Genomic DNA, 21,886 nt, shown 5'->3' with positions numbered 1-21,886 from the left:
CACAGTTATGGAATCAGAATGCTCTAAGTCCCTATGAGAAACAAACAAACAAACAAAAGACACTGGAAACAATAACCCAAATGAGGTAATTTGTACGAAATTATTTTATAGCATATAAAGCAATCAGAAAATAAGTATATAGCAAGCATATATTACCTCCTCCTATCTTTCCCTCCTCACTAATTTCCACTGCAGACATCAAAAACAATCATGGGCCGGGCGCGGTGGCTCAAGCCTGTAATCCCAGCACTTTGGGAGGCCGAGACGGGCGAATCAGGAGGTCAGGAGATCGAGACCATCCTGGCTAACACAGTGAAACCCCGTCTCTACTAAAAAACACAAAAAACTAGCCGGGCGAGGTGGCGGGCGCCTGTAGTCCCAACTACTTGGGAGGCTGAGGCAGGAGAATAGCATAAACCCAGGAGGCGGAGCTTGCAGTGAGCTGAGATCTGGCCACTGCACTCCAGCCTGGGCGACAGAGCGAGACTCCGTCTCAAAAAAAAAAAAATCATGGATAATAAATGTAACTCCTTTCTGCTACCATCAAACAGGACCAATACACTAGTCAATCATAATTTTTTAAAGCATCTTAGGAAAGTAGGCAAATTAGGAATGGCAGAAAGCTTCCTTCCTAAAGTATGTCTACAGAAACTCTATAGCAATCATCATGCTCAACTGTGAGCCATCAAGCTTTTCCTTTAAAATCAAAAACAAGGCAAGGAAGTCAAATATCACTACCTCTACTCGATATTGTACTGGAGATCTCATTCTAAACATTTTAAGAATGGGAGTGGCAAATTTTTCATTATTCAGATAATATTATTGTCTATCAGAAACTATTAGGATGAATAAGGCTTTATCAAGGTTTCTGAGTATAAATCAATATATTAAAGTGACTAGCAATTCTATACACCAGGAACAAAACATCAGAAAGAACTATTTCTTAAATATACATTTCATGATAATAATAAAACAAGAAGATAGTGTTGGAGTGCAGAAAATGATGCTTCACAATACAGAGCGTTGGCATGCTAAGTGCTTTGAAAAGTGAAAAGCCTCAGAAATAAGCCTCAGAACCAAGGTTTCTCTCTGACCTGCTTCCACCTCCCTGTCTCTGATCTTCTTTCCCAAAGCACCGGGAGGGACTCTCTTTGGAATTTCTTAAGACCCCACTCCTTAGGAATCTCATCAAATAGCCCAAAAAGATCAACCACCCAGGAAAAGAAGAGAAGAGACTGTAAGTCATCACCACATCCGGACAGGCTTTTCATCTATTCTCCTAAGGGCAGCTCTCATAGATTACCTGGGAGGCTTTATCTGCATAAGATGACCTTTGCTCACAGTGAAGTTCCATCCCTCACCTTCCTGACACCTCCCTCAGAGCTCAGGGGAACTTATTACTTACTTGCCCATTCTCTATCTCCTCTCTCCCATAAATGGAAGGGTATATAAGCATCTGGACTATACTGGGCTATTGGTAAATCATTCTCATGTGATTTCCTGCATTGTGCACATTAAATACATTGTATGCCTTTCTCTCCTTTTCATTGGCCTTTTGTCAGTATATTTTCAGCAAACCTTCAGGAGATGAAGGGGAGAAGCTTTCCCTCTTGGCCGCTGCAGCAACACTTAGGAATATATGAAACAAAATTTTACAAGATATTTCTGTATAAAGCAATAAAAGTTATTGAAAAATATTAAAGAACACCAAAATAAATGGATAAACATACAAAGTTTAAGACTAAGAGAGCCCAATATTATAAAACTGTCAACAAGGTTATGTAACATTTATAGCCTCGAGAAGGACTTTCACCCATATGGAAGCTTGATATGTGCCAAAAGTGACAGCGCAGACCAGTGACTGGGGGAGACAGGAGGGATGAAAATCCCTTATCTGAAACACTTGGGACCAGAAGTGTTTCAGATTCCAGATTCTTTCAGGTGTTGTGGTATTTGCATTATACCTGCTGGCTGAACATCCCTAATCCAAAAATCTGAAATTTAAAATGCTTCCATGAATATTTCCTTTGAGTGTCATGTCAGCACTCAAAAAGCTTTGCATCTTGAAGCATTTCAGATTTTGGATTTTCAGATTAGGGATACTCAACCTGTATTTAATAAGTGGCATTGGGACAATGTAGGGGGCAAAATGAAATCAGCCTCTACTTTACAATGTACATTAAACAAAACAATTCCAGAGATTAACTATTTGAATGAAAAAGAAAAACAGACATCTCAGAAAATCTTAGGATACAAGAATAACCTAATAACTAACGGGTAAGAAGGATTTCTTAAGCAAGCTATATATAGCCCAAAACATAAAAAAAAGAGACTGACCAATTCATCTACAATATAATTAAGAATTTCTGCTTATTAAAATGTTTGATAAGAAAAAAATATATCCAAAAAATTTTAATAAGAAAAAATAGAAACCACACATTGAAAGAAGATATCTTCAATATTGGGGCTCAGAAAATGCCCTGAAATATGGTGCCTTGACATGCTGAACTAATGAAGCAGCCTCAAGATCTCCATCTGACCTCCCCCTACTCCCTCTGATCCTCCTTACTATTCAAAGCACCAGGACTGGCTCTCTCAATAAGTTCCCTTATCTGATTGAGAAAACTTCTAAAAGAAATGCAATTGCCTCAAAACCCCTTCCCTAGGAATCTCATTAAATAACCAGGAAACGTTAACCACCAGAGAAGAGACTAGAAGTCTCTGTGCTCAGGACACCATGCCCAGTCAGCCTCCGCCTCTGCTCTCCTGAGGGCAATTCCAAGGGAAGACCTGGAAGACTGTTATCTGCATAATAAGACCTTTGTTCACAATGCAGCTCTGCCCTTACCTTCCTGTAACTTGTCTGCAGCTACTATTTGTCCTTAGGTCCCATTCAGAGTCCAGAGAGAATCATTTACAAACCACTGGTGTAGTTTTTTGGGCCCATTCATTTACAGCTCTCCACCTCCTTCTCCCCAGTGAAAAGGATATTTAAGCATCAACCATCTGGTCCTTTCTTGAGTTGTCATATGTTTTGTATGGCTCCAGTGTTTAAGTACATTAATGAGTTTGTTATGTTTTTCTCATGTTGATCTATATTTTGTTATAAAGGTGTGGGCTGTGACTCTTGTGATGGGGAGAAAAGGGATCACCCCCTTCCTGCCTCTACAGTAACATCTATAATGAACAAAGATTTAGTACACAAAATATATAAAGAACTCCAATGAATCAATATGAAAAGGACAAGCAACCCAAAAGACATATTCAGGCATTTCATGAAAAAACAAGAAGGTCAATAAACCTATAAAAAGATGGTCAACCTCATTAGTAATCAGAGGAATGCAGAGACCCCCATGCTGACACCATTTTACACCCAAAAGGCTAGAAAATGTATATAATCTGACAGCCACCAGGTTTTGGCAAGTATGTGGAGCAACAGGAACTTTCATGTACTCCTGGTGAGAATTAAAGGTGGCACAACTACTTCGGAAACAAGTTGGCATTGCCCAGTAAAATTTTAGGTGTGTGTAGCCTTCAACACAGCATCTCCTCTCCTCTCCTGGGGCTACATCCTGGAAAAACTCTTGCTCATCTACACTAAGACAGATGGACAAAAATATTCACAATATCCTCCTAATAGCAAGAAAATGGAAACAACTCAAATAAATGTCTATCTCTCCTGAGAAAAATTAACTGTCCCATATTCATAAAATGGAATATACTCTGAAGAATAAAAATGAACTACATCTACATGGGTGAACTACCTTCTCATAGTTGAATCTCAGAAACATAACGTTAATATTGTACAAGCCACTGAAAAACTCAGAATCATTCCACTTTTATAAAGTTGCAAAAAAAAATTATTAATATTTATGTAACCCCAAAATAAAACAAAGAAATTACTAATAAAATATTCAGGACAATCTTTACTTGAGTTAGAGAAGAGAATGGGATCCAGGATTGAAAAGTACTGCTAGCATTATATTTATTAGGCTGCATGATGGGTACATGGATATTCATCTTATAATTCTTCACTAAACAATACATAGATGCTCTAATGCATCATTTGCTTATATCGTATACTTAATAAAGGTTTAACATTTCATTATAATCTATTATGAAACATTTAGTTTTAGCTTTCACTTATTTGGAAAACTTACTTATGTGAAACACCAAACTTAAGCACAGTAACAAAATGGGGGGGTTCCTTCAGTAATAAATATGAAAGTACAGATAGATATTTCAATTGGCTATGTCTTTGGAAACTCCAAGCAATGTAGAGGAATCTCCAATCTGCTAACGAATGCTTCTTTTCTTTCCTAGAGAAGTCAGGTGCACATTTTCTATTAAGGTAGAGTTTAGTAACTTCCAGATTGAATAGCACAGAATAACAGCAGTCTCTCCTGGTTCTCCTAATTACTGAACTGTTTCTTATTCGTTGCCTGAATTCCCTCTTCTTACTCATCCCCTGCATTTAGTAGTCACTCTCTTGATGAGTTGCGAAGAGCAGCCGATTGCCCTTGCTTGCAGTGTGATTATTTAGCAGCTCCTGGGAGATGATGGCGTTGGAGGAGGTTGGTTCAGAGAGAAATCAGGAAGCAACTGAGATGCAGACTAAGAAATACCTTCTCTCAGTGCCCTGTTACTAAAACTAATAACTAATAACTGTCAAAGATAAAATCCTGAAATGACTTAAATTGCTACAAATACTGCTGGTAATTACCCTTTAGTCATTCTCTTGACCTTTTGCAGTGAGTATGTGATGAACATCGCCTCTGCTCAGTTTCAGTAAAAAAAAAAAGATAGCACAGTTCCAAAACTCTAATTTGTTATAAAGAATCTAGTCTTGCCCCCACATTTTAAAAATAAGAAAACTAACCCAAAAAAGTTAAGTGACTGCAGCATTTAAAATATGAAGAATGAAGACCATAACCTCTGAGGTCAGAGGGCCTGGGAGGGAACCCTGGATCTATCACTAACCAGCCGGGGGGTGATTCTGGGTAAGTCGGTTAAGCTTGACAGGCCTCAGTTTCCCCATTTGTAAAATGGGAATGATAATGCTATAACTCACAGGGTTGTTGTAATGATTAAATGATTGCAATGAGTCCCTGGTACATAATACATGTTCAATAAATGATCATTATTATTTTCTAAGTTCACAAAGTCAAGCAGGTCAAAATAAAATTTTCCAGGAATTTATATTGTTATCCCTCCTAACTTACACATCTCATTTTTAAGTTATAGCAATTTAACAATGAGTGATGTTTATAACTTTGAATTACATTAATAAAATTTTCTCTCTTCCCCAGGGCTAACAGAAACATATGCAAGTGTATTTCAAACTAATAAAAATGCAATAATTTCATAAACAACTGTCACCCTACTTTCTGCCAGTCCCTTCAGTCTAGTTTACGTATTTAAAGGAAATTTTCCACTATATTTCTAGATTAATCCCTCACACATTAGGGGATCTGGCAATTGGTGCTTCTCAGCACACTTTTTCATCATTATCTATTTTTCCAACCTGGCAAGGAGCAGAAGGGAACAATTATCATGAGATAACATCTCTTCCAGTCAAACAGGCTCTTAATGATGGTAAATGAAGCCAGAACCAGCCCTGAATCCTAAGGCTACTAAAGGGAAGAGCCAGACTTCCACAGCTAGTACAGAAGTGGCACCCATGCTGTGTCACCTACAGGGAAACATCACACAGGCAGGTAAATGGTTCTGTCTGAAATCCTGTCCATTGTCTGCCTTGAGAGTCAGCATTTCATGATGCAGCAGGAGATGGAATCAGGTGTAACACTGCAGACGGCGCTAGCAGAGGTCGGTTCTGGGAAAGGCACACTTACCCTAAAGTGAAAAGCAAATCATTTCACCAATCCAACATGCAAAAGTGGTAGTTTAATCAATTTACACTTTTGTAGTAAATCCCTCTCTGTTAAGTATTTTGCTTTATTTTTCCATTAAAAGAATTAAAAGGTAGCCAGGCGCGGTGGCTCACACCTGTAATCCCAGCACTTCGGGAGCTTGAGGGGGGCGGATCACCTGAGGTCGGGAGTCTAAGAGCAGCCTGGCCAACATGTTGAAACCCCGTCTCTACTAAAAATAATTTAAAAAAAATTAGCTGGGTGTGGTGGCACATGCCTGTAATCCCAGCTACTCTGGAGGCTGAGGCAGGAGAATAGCTTGAACCCAGGAGGTGGGGGTTGCAGTGAGCCGAGATCATCCCACTGCACTCCAGCCTGGATGACAGAGCGAGACTCCATCTCAAAAAAAAAAAAAAAATCCAAAACTTATTTGTTTATGGCCCTATTTTAATTTTTTAATTTTAGCAGTGCTTTTATTTTAAACAACTCAATATGTTATCATAAATGCTTAATGGCTGTGCAAACAATTTGCACTCACTTTAAGTCAACACAACTACCAATGGAAGCTCAAAATCTAAACAGAACCAATCCTTAATTCTCAGTTCTCTCCTTCCCCTGCTGCCTCAGGGAGGCCTACTCGGAACTCAACAAAGGCTCATGTTGAAGGCACCAGCAAAGCAGGAGCACCCAATCATTGAGAAAATAAAACATAATTTGTTACTTCATATTTCTAAAGATGTACTGAAGTCATCATTATGGGGGAAAAGGACAGTGTTGGATTTTCTTACTTGTTTTATTGTTGTTTCTCATTTTAACTAGAGGTAGGGTGTGGGCACGATGCATAAAGTTCCCAAAGAGCTAACGTGGCCGTGACCCAGCTTCCGTCTGCTTTTCCCAAGAGCTCTAGTTTATTACACCCTGAGAGCATATTTAAAATATTTAACAACAATACAGGATGCACAATGATCCATCGGAATGAATGCGGGTCCTAACACCAGTATGCCAATGAGTCTTAGCTCAGGGTCACCTAAGTACCCACAGGGAAAGAAGGAGAGGGGAGGCTGAGGCTTTGCTGTTGTTATGCAACCATCATGTCTAACTATATTAGCATCCAGCTCTCATTTCTCCATGTTGTCTGAGAACTAATAATTTTTTTGAAATCTTGCTAAAACCTATATATGCTATATCCAATGCATCATTACTGCTTGCCAGATAAAAAAGAACATTAGTTGGTTGTTTAAAAAAATCCCTTGGCACCGGGCGCGGTAGCTCATGCCTGTAATCCCAGCACTTTGGGAGGCCGAGGCGGGTGGATCACGAGGTCAGGAGATCAAGACCATCCTGGCTAATATGGCGAAATTCCATCTGAACTAAAAATACAAAAAATTAGCCAGGTATGGTGGCACGCACCTGTAGTCCCAGCTACTCAGGAAGCTGAGGCAGGAGAATCGCTTGAACCCGGGAGGCGGAGATTGCAGTGAGCCAAGATTGCACCACTGCACTCCAGCCTGGGCGACAGCACAAGACTCCGTCTCAAAATAAATAAATAAATAAATAAATAAAAATCTTGGCTGGGTGCAGTGGCTCACGCCTGTAATCTCAGTACTTTGGGAGGCCGAGGTGGGTGGATCATGAGGTCAGGAATTCAAGACCGGTGTAGCCAAGGTGGTGAAACCTCATCTCTACTAAAAATACAAAAATTAGCCAGACGTGCTGGTGCATGACTGTAATCCCGGCTACTTGGGAAGCTGAGGTGGAGAACTGCTTGAACCCGGGAGGTGGAGGTTACAGTGAGCTTAGATCATACCAGTCCACTCCAGCCTGGGTGACAGAGGAAGACTCTGTCAAAAAAAAAAAAAAAAGAAAAAAAGAAAGAAAGAAAGAAAAAAATCTCTTAACTTTACAAAGTAATTTTTTTGCTCTTTGTTTCCATCTTTCTGATTATTCTAATATTTCTTCTCCCTAGAAGCAATGCAGCGCTCAAGAGAAGGCATAAGCATATTGTAGCAGGTTACATTTCCCTTGCTAAACACTTGGTAACTGAAAAAAGAAAAAGAAAATATTTCTGTTTTTATAATCTAGTAAACAAATATTAAATGGTTCCTAACCAAAAACCTGATTCTGGCAACATGACTCCTGAGCAGTAAACAAGCTAGGGAACAATAGCTGGTCATCACTCACCTATGCGGGTCTTAGCAGAATTCGGGCCCCTCCCATAGTTAGCCTTGTCTATGCCCAGGAATAGCAAGGGCAGTTAGCTCATGAGGTTCAAAGCAAGATGGAGTCAGGTATGATTCGAGCCCCGGTCCTGGACCCTACAGCCACCAAGATGTTGATGCCTAAGAAGAACCAGATTGCCATTTATGAACTCCTTTTTAAGGAGGGAGTCATGGTGGCCAAGAAGGATGTCCACATGTGTAAGCACCGGGAGCTGGCAGACAAGAATGTGCCCAATCTTCAGGTCATGAAGGCCGTGCAGTCTCTCAAGTCCCGAGGCTGCGTGAAGGAACAGTTTTGCCTGGAGGCATTTCTACTGGTACCTTACCAATGAGGGTATCCAGTATCTCCGTGATTACCTTCATCTGCCCCTGGAGATTGTGCCTGCCACTCTATGCCGCAGCCGTCCAGAGACTGGCAGGCCTCGGCCTAAAGGTCTGGAGACTGAGGAACCTGCAAGACTCATAAGAGGGGAAGCCAACAGAGATACCTGCAGATATAGTGCTGTGCCTCCTGGTGTCAACAAGAAAGCGGAGGCTGGGGCTGGATCAGCAACTGAATTCCAGTTTAGAGGAGGATTTGGTTGTGAACATGGTCAGCCACCTCAGTAAAACTGGAGAGGGTTATTTTGCATTGAATAAACTTACAGCCAAAAAAAACTTTAAAGAAACAAACAAACAAACAAAAAAACACTGATTCTTACAGCCCTTGAAGGAAGCGATGAACCAATTCAGTTAGCAACGTTTAGAATTATACCTTTGATCACAGACCTGATCTAGTGCCCACTGTTTTTAAACATTGTGCTAAACCACCTTTGCAAAAAACTATGACAGTGAAAGAAATCTGACATACCTGACTCCATCTTGCTTCAAACAGCCCTTCCTCATTCCTAGGCATAGACAAGGCTAACTATGGGAGGGGCCTGAATTCTGCTAAGACCTGCATAGGTAAGTGATAACCAGTTATTGTTCCCTAGCTTGCTTACTGCTCAGGAGTCATGTTGCCAGAAGTTAAAAGATTTGTAACTTCTCTAATTGTTTTTATAGATAACATCAGATTGTAAAACCTAAGATTGGTCTTTGACATATGTTTCAGATTTTTTGCATTCTGGTGAACTGACTGCCACCTCAGGGACCTGACTCATCTCCAGGAGCTGATTCAATTAGTACTGTAACCCCCACCCAGAAACTGACTCAGCACATGAAGACAGTTTTCCACACTCCTATGAGTTCATCTACAACCAATCAGCAGCACTCATTCCCTAGCCTCTTGACCACCGAATTGTCCTTTAAAAACGCTTGCCTCCAAGCTCTCAGAGAGGCAGATTTGAGAAATGTCTCCTGTCCTTCTGCTCGGCTGCCTTGTGATAATTAAACTCATTCTCTATGTCAACACTGCCATCTTAGTGTATTGGCTTTATCTGTGTAGCAGGCAAGAAGAACCCACTGGGGTGTAACATTTTCATTTATCAGAGATTAAAAAATTGCAAGAAATCTGTGAACTGGTAACTCACGGCATCCCTTAATTATCCATTACCAATGCTCCTTGACTTTCAATGGAGTTATATCCTGTGAAGTTGAAAAGATCGTAAGTGAAAAATGCATTTAATATACCTAACCTCCAGGACATTCATTATAGCTTAGCCTAGTCTACTTTAAAGGAGCTCAGAACACTTACATTAGCCTACAGTTGGGCAAAATTGTGTGATCTCATGGCTGACTGCAAGTTTTGGAGAGTATTATACCTCATATTGCTAGCTTAGAAAAATATCAAAATTCAAAATTTGAAGTACGGTTTCTACTGAATGCTTATTGCTTTTGCACCACTGAACCCCCAAAAATCTTAAGTTGAAGTCAGGGACCATCTGTAGTTAAAAATATCTATATCCATAGGATGTGGCATATCTTACCTAGTTTCAGGAAAGTGAAGCTGCCAGGCCATGTGTCTCGGGGTAGCCAAAGTGAAAAGTCACTTGAGGCAGATCTTCCGGGTTCAGGGATGAGTCAACACAGTGGCCTCACACAGTTATGTAAATGGAATGCGCCAGTACCACCAACGATGGTAGAATGGGGAATACCACCTTTTTGTGACTAGAGGAGGGTCACCCCTCTCAACGCTCTTTGGTAGACAGAGCAGGTCACTGGGGAGAAGGTAGATATACTTGCATGTGGATGGGAGACACTTCCAGGAGCCCTTTTCTCCCAGCATTCAATTTAGACTCTCTGATGGGCCAGGATTCTTCCAAGAGGAAAGGAAATTTAGGGTCTGAAGGGACGAACAGCCCATCAAAGTAGTATTCTGAATTTAAGCAGAACCTCCGGGAAATCCAGCCACCATTGAACCCCCTCCAAGGGTGTTTGCTACGTGGGAGAAGCCGGCCCCTTGGCACCAGGAAGTACAAAATCAGTTGCCATAAGCATCAAAAAGCACAACAGGGCCTGCTATACTTCCCCAGTGAAGCTCAGCACTACTCTTATTTGTTAAATTGGTATATAAATGTACCTGTCTGTGCAGCACTTATCAAAGAGTACTTCAGTATATGGAAATCAACCTTGTCTTTTCTCCTTTTAGTCTACTGACAGTTAATGCACAGCCCCCATCCCTCAGACGGTGCAACCCTAAGAGGAAAAGTTTTCTTCCCAAGGCAATTCCCAAAGATGGGAGGAGGAGTCAGAAGTCCAACCCAAGTTCAGAAACAAAATCCAGAAGTCCCTATGGATAGGTTGGTCCAGCTGATGGCATGGCTGCCACTGAAGTTTCTACAGTCCCAGCGTGCTGGGATGGAGACTCTGCCCTGGGACAGCAGCTGAGCTTGGGAGTGAACTGAAAAGCTATAGCCTCAGAAGGCCAATGCTGGGGCACTGTGTGGCCTGTACAATAATCTAGAGCAGATAAAGCTCCCCGTTCTCTCTCTTCCTGGTATCCTGAAGCAGATCTGAAACCTGCACCAGGGAAACCACAGAAGTTTGTGGAGAGAGGCAGAACTGAGGAGATGAGTATTAACCGACTTTCCACCTAATGCATGCAAAAGAATGTCCAGAAAACTGATACGAAAATAGAAAGAGGGGTTACCAAATTTGGACTCTGATAAACACAAATCTACAAATCTCCCTCCAGAAAAAGAGGGAGATGAAAGGAACAAATGTCATTTTAAAAATTCCTACCACCAGGGTATAAATGAAAAAAAAAAACTAATATTTACAGATGGTCTTCTATGTAAATGCACTTTAATTTGCTATATTCTTGACTCCGTGCCCCATGATCTACTTCTCCTTCAACATTTCCCCTTTCAGAAAATGGTACCTCTGTTCAAACAATCTGAAAATCATTCCTGATCTTTTTTTTTTTATTTTAAACATTCATATTCAAAAACCAATAGATCTGACCTTGTGAGTATCTCTTCCAAACCTATCTTCTCCTTTCACCTCTACTGCCACCGTCACTTTTGCTTGGACTCCTGCAGTAGCCTCCTAACTGGTCCTTTGCATTCACTTGCTCTTCCTTCCACTTCCAATTCCATACACTCCAGAGAACTGTAAAATATCTTATTACTTCCCTGCTCGGAATCCTTCAGTGGATCCCCATTGCTCTTAGAAATCTTAACAGGACTTTATCTTGCATCACATTCTTCTTGTTCATTACTTTTCAGCTACTAAGGTCTTCCTTGAAGGGGTCGGGCTCTAGACTGCCTCATTCTCCACCTGGGAAGCTCTTCTTCTGGTAAAATGAAGCTCATCTACCCATCTTGCTTTAAATTTCATCTTTTCAAAGAGGCCTTCCATGCCTCACCATTCCAACTTCCCAATTCGATACTTATTCTTGTCAATAACAGCTTACTGTTATCCTTCATAGAACTGGTCATAATCTATAACTTGTGATCTGAGAGATCAAAACAGATACCCCTTTATCAACTAAGATGGACTCTAAGGTTAAGAAAAGAAAGTTTTTTATGTGTTGAGGTGTCAGGACCCAGTTGGCATAGCAAATTTCCAAATTCCTATGGCTCTAAACTTCGTAACAAATGGAGATATCAGACTCCTCTTAAATCTGATTTGCAACCCAGGCCACTGCAACTCTGATTGGACAGAGGATGGCCCTCACAAACATTCTTTTTGGATAAGGTACTGCAGACCTTAGGCCAGTTTCAGCAGCTTATAGAGGATGCATACAAACTGCCTTTGTGTCCTAGAGTTCACCTTTGGATGTAAAGAGCCTTTTCCAACTCATTTTAATTTTAAAACTATGCCCCAAAGTGAACGTGGGATGTATGTTGCATATATGTTTACCCATTGTGCATGTACTTGGATCATCTCATAAATATGTACAGCTTTTCCCCCAAACCTGCTGAATATGCATGACTCTTGTGTAATATGAATCCTGTAAGGCATAAAATCCAAGTTGTCCTTCCCCTCTTCCAAGATAGAGCACCTTCAGTCTATGTACAGACTTCCTCTTCCTGGCTTGCAAGCCCGTATTACTAATAAAGCTCTCCATTCTACTATTTAGCTATCCTGGTGACTTTCTGAATGACAGACAATATGATTATTTGTATGCTTATTCATTTTGTGTCTTCCTATTCCAATACACTATAAACACCATGCAGAAAGAGGACATGTTGGTTTTGTTTATCACTGATACCCATTTCCCAATATAGTACCTGGCTCCATAGGGGATGGACAATTATTTGCTGAATGCTACTGAAAGGAGGTATTTTAATATCCATTTTACCCAGGATAGGATGACCGTATGACCCAGTTTGCTTGACATAGCCCTTGTTTAAATGTGTTGCCCTGGCATAATGACTGATAATGTCTCAATGTTACTTTTCGAAGCTGAGAGTCAGAAAGACTGAATACAATCCATTCTCACCATTAGAAGTAGTTGTGTTCTATAAAGTCACCACAAACACTGAATTTGCCAACATTAAATGATTGCTCCTGAAGGAAAATACGGAGTTAGGTCCCTCTGAGAGTAATGTCACAGCATCGTTGTCAACAAATCAATGTGCAACTTTATTTTATGTGTGTTTCTATTTAAAGACACTTTCTTTGATACATATTATAGATTTATTAACTTCGAACCCATGGACAACAGCACAGTGACTCATGCCTGAATGAAGCTCATCTAACACTCATATTTCCTCCATAAGGCACATACAGCCTTCTTGTGCTTAGGAACATTAGACAGCACACCAGTACCACACCTAGGGCCATTTTAAACAGCTAAATCACCAACAGAAAGCACAAAAATGTGAAAAATGTGGCATTAAATAGACCACAGAAAGAGTACTTGCTTACAGTATGAGAAATGAAACAAGAAGACAGGCCTAGAAACATGCCCATCAGGTGACTCAAAGTTTTCATTGCTCTGCTCATCCACAAATGACCACAAAAGTGCCATAAGCACTGATTTGGGGGTTACAAATAGATACTAGCAAGTAACTGGATTCTCAAATACAGAATCCGCCAATAGCACAGATAGCTTGCCTAAGATTACCCAGCTGCTGTAGAGTGAGAACAGATCCCAGATAATGTCCAACTTCACGGTCTGTGTCATTCATAAGACAACTATTACTAAAAAAAGAACCAGCCTTTCTCAGAGTACCATTTCTCTAATCTGGGTGACCATAATTATTTAAACCCCCTAGATTACTGGTTTACCAAAGTTCCAATACCAAAGGCAGAGTTTGAGAAGCAGAACTTCGAGAAGCAGAACTTCATGAAGTGAACTTAATTCTGTACCAAAGTAGTCAGTAATCTACAACCCTGCATTAATGAAGAGTAAAACCACTGGGAACTGGCTACTATCTCTCAAGTGACAATTCACAAGGCAATCCCAGAGTACTTACAATAACAATGGGTGGTTTCATGATGGAATGTAGACCATAAGATAAGTTACATAAATATAAACTTATGGAAAAATAAAATTTTTCAGAGTTCAAGCTTGAACCATCCACAAACCAATGTTGAGGGAAATTTATGTCTAGAACATGAGAAATCCAGTGTCCACACCTCTTCCCAGTCCATAGGGATGGAGAGTCTTCAACAGGGTTCCAGGATCGATCACTCTCATCATTCCAAAAATCCCTTCTATGGTGAATTTCTCATTTCTTAGTAAAAGTTCATTTCCTCTTCTAAAACACATTCAATAACAAGGGTTGGGATCCTTCTGCAAGTTTATGAACAGTGGGAATAAAATATTTTAAATTATATATTTTCAAGTTGACTCTTAAGGAGCCAAAAAGAAAAAGAAAAAAAAAATTATATATGAGCTTTCTTTAAGAATTCAGCAATCTATACATTAGAAAAATACTTCCTATTGGTCCATTTCATTCTAACTGGCTCCTCTGGTATGTCAAGACTCTCTGGATAAAAGATAATTTTGAAATATTTTAGCTATTTTATATACATTTAAGGCAATCTCAGAAATACTTGCCTTACCTTTAAAAAAGAAAAGTTTCCCTCCTACTACTTGGAAACCACTAGGATAAAGGGTGTTCTGCAGTTTTGGAGAAAATAAAATGTTCTCTCCTAAGCCCAATTTAGAGTTGATCATTCAAAATAATTTCAGACATACATAAAAGTTCCAAGATGAATGTAAAGTATACCCTTCACCCATATTTCCCAAATAATACCATTTTATCATGGTAACTTTATCTCACTTTTTCTTGTATTATTATTTTTTTCTGAATCGTGAAGGAGTTCAGAGTGTGCCATTCAAAAATACACCACTTTGGCATAAGAATTATTTTGAGCTGAAGGTAATTTTTTTTAAAAGCAGAAACAGGACATGCTCTTGGCCCTCTCACTATCTGCCTGAAAGCAGAAGATAAATTCTTGTAAAGGTGTCCCCACCATCCCATACCAGGAAGGGGATGACAACCTTATCACCTGAGATGAGATTGCATCGGGATGGACCTGCACAAACAAACCTTACTAAATTAACCCTTATCTGCCATTAGTATTCCCCATGTATTTACCTTCCCATAGTCTGCCACCCCGGGAAGCCTAAAACCCTTTTCCTTTGTCTTATCACTTCTCTGCAAATTTATTGCTATTTGTTAAGATACTAGATAAGCCCAAGTTCTAACCACTCTGTAGAGATACTCATCACTCAGTTTCTCCCAGATGTATGCATGCTGCATGTACTAATAAACTTCTGTTTGCTATCTCTTGTTAATCTGTCTTTTGTCAGTCTAATTTGCAGGGCCCCAGACCCAGAATCTAGGAGGGTAAAGACAACAGAAGAGTTCTCCTTCCCCTTCAATTGTATTATGAGTAAGTTGCAGATGTGATACCACTTTTCCCCTCCATACTTCAATGTATATTTCTAAAGAACAAGAACATCCTTGTAGATAATCACAGCACAATTATCAAAATCAGGAAATTAACATTGATACACACTATCATGCATATCCCTGTGAAGAGACCACCAAACAGGCTTTGTATGAGCAATAAAGCTTTTTAATCACCTGGGTGCAGGTGGGCTGAGTCCGAAAAGAGAGTCATCAAAGGGAGATAGGGGTGGGGCCGTTTTATAGGATTTGGGAAGTTAAAGGAAAATTACAGTCAAAGGGGGTTGTTCTCTGGAGGGCAGGGGTGGGGGGGTCACAAGGTGCTCAGTGGGGGAGCTTTTGAGCCAGGATGAGCCAGCAAAAGGAATTTCACAAGGTAATGTCATCAGTTAAGGCAGGAACTGGCCATCTGGATGTGTACGTGCAGGTCACCGGGGATACTATGGCTTAGCTTTGGCTCAGAGGCCTGACACACACTATTATATAATCTACAGGCCCTCTTGAAATTTCACTAATTATCCCAGTAATGTTCTTTATTATAAAAGAAAAATGAATTTGCTTCATGGTCTAAAAGCCAATCCAAGATTACTTAGGGCACTGAGTTTTTCTGTCTTTAATCTCCTTTAGTCTGGGATAGTTCTTCACTCTTTGCCTTTCATGACCCTGACATTTTTTAAGAGTACAGAAAAAAATCTACAGAAGTTTATCTAACATCTCTCCTCACAATGAGAGTCAGGTTATGCATTTTTGGCAGACCTATCACAGGAGTGATGTTTTATCAGAGGGCATATGTAGTTGGTTTGTCCCATTAATAGAGACGGTAACTTTGACCACTTGGTTAAAATTGTTCTTCCTGGTGAGGTAATGAAATTTTACTTGTCGTTTATGTTACATGGCATTTGAGACAAAAAAATTTCAAAACATTTCATAAATGAGCACACTTATATAAGTATCTACTGCTTACATATTTTGTTACATTTTTGGAAATTTTATTTGGGGATTCATCTTTAATTTCTGCCTATTTAATTATTCCTTTTATTATTGGGTATAATATTTCTAGCACATTTCCTTTTAATGTTGCAACTGTGTTATGGGAAAAGAATCTAATCATAGATTATTTTAGGCAACACTTAAAAGGATACATGTTTTAGGTAAATTTCAAAACATACAGGTTTTTTGTTGTTATTGTTTTTTGAGATAGAGTCTCACTCTGTTGCTCAGGCTGGAGTGCAGTGGCGTGATCTCGGTTCACTGCAAGCTCCACCTCCTGGGTTCACGCCATTCTCCTGCCTCAGCCTCCCAAGTAGCTGGGACTACAGGAGTCCAACACCACGCCTGGCTAATTTTTTGTATTTTTAGTAGAGATGGGGTTTCACCGTGTTAGCCAGGACGGTCTTGATCTCCTGACCTCGTGATCCGGCCACCTCAGCCTCTCAGAGTGCTGGGATTACAGGCGTTAGCCACTGTGCCCAGCCGAAACATACAGGTTTTGATGGCTTCTATATTTTACTTATGGTATAAAATATGTTGCTTAGACAGTCTACTGAATTCTATTTTAGTCATATCTACATTGATAATACAGATTATTACCTCTCTTAGTAACACAGACTGAAAACAAATGACACAATTAAGATGATAATATGCACATGTAATTACCTGGACCCAAACAAGATTAATGAGGTGTTATACATATCAATAAAAAGTACAAGCCATTAGAAAAGGCACAACATTTATAAACAAGAGTGAGCAAAATAATTAGATAGAAGAAAAATTAGAAGTTTCCAATTTGTTTATTTGTCAAGAAACCAGTAAGTTCTAGATCTACTTGAGAGGCTGCCTCAGAAATCTGACCTCAAAAAATTACTTCTTTCACTCTAATCTGTAATAAAACTAGCAATGGTTGCACACACAAAAGACATGAATAAAAATGCACACAAATTCGTTTGAGCCTGTGACCATGTTCAGATAACAGTGTAAGTATCACATTTGAAAATATGCAGAATTATCTGACAATATGCAAAAAGTATATATTCCATGCTTTGCTCTGAAGTTCTAAGAATAGTAAACACTGCCTAGCAATTACTTTGAAGCCTTGCTATAATATTTTACCTGCCGCATATGCATAAACCTCTCCTAGCTGCTCCCTGGACAGTGCTAAAAAGTCTACCTCTAGCTGATCTCTCCAACTCTACTCTTGCCCACAGTAGTTGATGTTCTAGAATGATCCATTTGAGACCTAAGTCAGGTCATGTGGCTGCCCTACTCAAAACCTTCGGAGGCACCCTATCACATTTAGAAAAACATTCAAAGCCCTAGCTATGGCCCATCTGCCTCTGTGGTCTGGCCTCTGGCCCCTTTTCTGTTCCTCATTCCATCTTCCCTTCCCCTCCAGCCACATTGGCCCTGCTGTTCTCCAGCAAGCCAAGCACAGAGCTATTCAGCTGCCCATAACATTTCCCAAACTGCCCTGTGGCTCATTCCCTTTCTTCACTCCGGTTTCCATTCAAGTGTCCTTAGAGAAGCGTGACTTGGCTTCTAACTAAAATGGTGCTCCCTGTCCTTCCCACTCCACTCCCTTGTTTTATTTTCTTGATGGCACTTCTCAGGGTCTGAAATCACCTCAGACATTTGTTTACTTGTTTATTTTCTGGATCCCTGAATAGAAAAGAAGCTTCATGCAAGCACAAGTGTTTGGTTTTCCACTGTATCCCGTGTCTAGAAGAGGGTCTGGTAGATATTGTCACCTAATAAGCATTTGTTGAGTGAACAGCTGAGCGAGCGCCTAGCTTCCCACATAGCAAAATGCATGCACATGCACAAAATACGAAGGGATGGCCAATCTGCCTTCACAGAAGCAGAACCACCCCTAGAGCTTTTGAGGAACCGCCTGGAGAACTTTGAAAACTACCAGTGCCAGGCCCAGCTTCCGGAGATGCCCAATTCCCCAGGAAGTCCCTAGTGTTATGTGCTCCACAGCTGACTGTGATCCAGGCAGGAGCCAGAAACTTCACCAAGATCTAGACCCCTCCTCAACTGGAGAGCTCCAGGCCAGTCTTTCAGATGCTGTGTGTTAGTGGCCTGCCTTTTACCCAGAATGGCTTCACCTTTAAGGAAGTGCCTGCAACCCACAGTGGTGCAAGCCACAGTGATTTCATGCCTGGCCCTGGGGCTGGTTCCTTGAGGAATCAGCATACTTCCTCAACAAATGTGTTTTCTTTGTGAAGAAACGGTGTGCAGACAAAAAGTCGCCTTGGATTTGGAAGCCTATCGGATGTTGCAATTGTTTTGAGCAGGTAGCTGGGGAGGGAGGGCTGGAGGCAGGAATCAAGGACTAGGTTTGGAAAATGGGCAGAAGGTGACAGAGGTAGATGGTTCCTACCTAGGGAGACCACTGAGAAAAGGGGGCGGGGGCTGGAGAGGGGTAGCCCAGTTCATCTCTCCATAGTACTTAGAGCCCTGGACTCACTGCCCTTATACACAGCCTCCCACAGACCCTCACCACAGCCTTCCTAGGGAGTCATTATTATCCCTAAGTGTTAAATCAGGATGCCACAGGAGAGAGCAGCTAAACTACTTGCACCTGGTCCCAGCAGGTAAGTAGAGATGCAGGGTCCACACTCAGGTCAGGTTAGTAGAGATGCACGGTCCACACTCAAGTCAGGTAAGTAGAGATCCAGGGTCCACACTCAGGTCAGTCAGGCACGCAGCCCGAGTGTTCTTGGTTTCAACAAAGAGCCACCCATTCCCTGCCGAATTTTGGTTGGAGCCTCCTCCCCCAGCCCATCCCTGCACACGGCCTAGTGTCTGCTTCCTTCCTTCAGTGGTTATTAGCCTCGCATGCACATTGTAATTGACTGAGAGTTTTTAATAAAATACTTGATCTTCACTCCCAGAGAGTTCAATTAATTGCCCTGGGGCGAGGCCCAGACAGTTTTTTTGTTGTTGTTTTGTTTTGTTCCTGTTCCCCAAATGACTTTAATATATAGCAAGAGTAAGAAACCTCTGTTCCAGGTCAATGGGAAGTAAGGGTGGGCCCCAGTGAAAACATCACAAATAGCATAAAGAATAAACCCATAGAAAAGAAAGAACCAGAGAGGCACTTGAGTATGCAGCTTCTAGCACAAGGGATATGGCTCTGGCCCCTCCTGAAAAGAAGTCTGAGGTACTAAACTCGACCCAAGAGTGCCAATGGATTAGTTCCGAGTGCTGCCTTAACAAAGCACCACCAACTGTCTCACAGTCGTGGAGGCCAGAAGTTACAAGGCCAAGATGTCAACAGGGCCCTGCCCCCTCTGAAAGCTCTAGGGAACCATCTGTTCCAGGCCTCCCTCCTAGCTCCCGGTAGTTCCTTGGCTTATGGCAGCAACACTCCAATCTTCACGCCGTGTTCTTCTTGTATGTGCTTCTATCTCTAAATGTCCCCTTTTTATAAGGACCAGTCATATTGGATTAGGGGCCCACCCTACTCCAGTATGATCTCATCTTAGCTAATTGCATCTAAAACCACCCTATTTCCAAACAAGGAAACATTCTAAGGGCCTGGGGGGTTAGGACTCGAATATACCATTTTTGTAGGGGACACGATTCACACCAGACAGGCATATAGAGCCAAACTTTGAGGCAGTGTTTCCCAAGCAGGCGCTTAGGAACTCATTCCTGTGGGAAACCGGATGTCTATTCCACTTGCTGTCCTGAAAAGTCATGGTGTACTTTTGTATAGAAAAGGCTCAGAAAACTCCTTCAGGAAACCAATCTGTTTGGCTTGATTTATCCTAGTATCTCTAAAATTTATTCAACCATGGGACCCTTTATTTTATCTTGAGACAGGCCCTGACTCTGTCACCCAGGCTGAAGTGCAGTGGTACAATCACAGCTCACTGCAGCCTTGACCTCCTGGGCTCAAGAGTTCCTCCCGCCTCAGCCTCCCGAGTAGCTGGGACTACAGGTACATGGCCACCATGCCTGGCTAATTTTTTACATTTTGTTGTAGAGATGGGATCTCCCTATGTTGCCCAAACTGGTCTCCCCAAGCAATCCTCCAGCCTTAGCCTTCCAAAGTGCAAGGAACCCTTTAAACATCACCATCTAGTAACAATCTGTGGAACACACTTTGAGAAACACTGCCTTAAAAGTCAGAGTGTGAAATGAGCCATTATTATCCAGACAGATAAATGAAAGCCTCCTATGAGTGTGAAAGTGCTCACCACCAGAGGAGCAGACAACTCGATACAGAGACAACAGGTCTCCCCTTAACATACACAGATACTAAGAACAAAACAAGACTTACCAGGACCAAAATACTGCTTTTTTTTTTTGGTACGGTGTTGTAATAAGTAATCCTGACTTTTATTACACAACGTATGTATCTGATTTTTTTTTTTGGTAATATTATAATCACGTGCCACCACATTTCAAAGAATGACATTTCAGCTTTCTGAGAAGTTGTAATCGGGGAAGAGGAGTATTATAATTTGGAGCAGGGCACACTGACTGGGAAAACCACATGTCCTCCTGGATCCCAATAACATCATGGAGAAAGATGCTGCAGTCACTCCATGATGCCAAGGCACATCACGTGCAAAAAAAAACACACAAAAGACTGCCGCCAGCTGGGCATGGCTCATGCCTATAGTCCCAGTGCTTTGGGAGGCTGAGCAGGAGGTTCTCTTGAGCCCAGGAGATAGAGGTTACAGTGAGCTATGATTGTGTCATTTCCCTCCAGCCTGGGCAATAGAGGGAGACCATGTCTCTAAAAAAGTTTTTAAAATAAAAATACCACCATCACCTGACCCACACAAAAGACGTTCTGCATGTCAACAAGAGCTTTGGAAGGGTTACCTTTAAGTAGCACACAAAATAATCCAATACACATTTTAGAAGTGCGGCTTCTAAAAATAAAACCACGTAATTTACATGTTTTTGAAGCAGAACTTCCTCAAACAATTCCCTGAACACAGGGAACCATGGGCTGTTTCAGTATTGATGGGCTTACATTTTTCCAGTTTTCTCTTTTGAGCAAACTAGGCTTTCTTTTTTAAACTTTAATTCAAGGAAAGAAATAGCAATGCAACACCAAAGCACTACTTTCCACAGCAGCAAATTAGAGAGGACTAATTTGTGGGCATGGCTGTGCCCTGTTATCTGTACCTTGTCACTTTAATTTGGCACAACCCAAACCAGGCAGTTCCTTTCATTTTTACTTTTCCACAGAGCAGAATTTTAGCCTTCACGCTGGGTTTCAAAGAGTCCAAAATAAAACCAGCCCACATTAAGCAAAACAGCCACATAAAACGTTTCCTTTATATATGGAGGAAAGGACTGTCAACGTTCAAAAGAATTTTTTTTGAAGGCACTAAACAGTCTCGGTAATGTTTTAAAAGTCTATTTTAAAACGTTGAGCATTTTTCCCTCCATCGTGCTGATGCGCATGTAGACCAACATGTCTATTTCCTCTAGCGGAAGCAATGAAGTTGTCACCTGAAATCTGCACACTTCAGTCCACTGC

General features: G+C 41.0%; 1 protein-coding gene and 1 pseudogene across 5 annotated transcripts in view; one reads left to right on the top strand and one right to left on the bottom strand.

The window, feature by feature from the left end:
* ELMO1 (engulfment and cell motility 1) overlaps positions 1 to 21,886 on the bottom strand; it is a 575,941-nt gene that overhangs the window by 494,064 nt on the left and 59,991 nt on the right.
* LOC705955 (small ribosomal subunit protein eS10 pseudogene) lies at positions 8,200 to 20,224 on the top strand (annotated as a pseudogene). The gene has a single exon (XR_013415398.1). The product of XR_013415398.1 is annotated as a small ribosomal subunit protein eS10 pseudogene (transcript).

This window comes from Macaca mulatta, chromosome 3, assembly GCF_049350105.2.
Source record: "Macaca mulatta isolate MMU2019108-1 chromosome 3, T2T-MMU8v2.0, whole genome shotgun sequence".
Taxonomy (NCBI): Eukaryota; Metazoa; Chordata; class Mammalia; order Primates; family Cercopithecidae; genus Macaca; species Macaca mulatta.
Note: the sequence above shows the minus strand (reverse complement) of the source record. Positions and strands in the feature narration are given on the sequence as shown.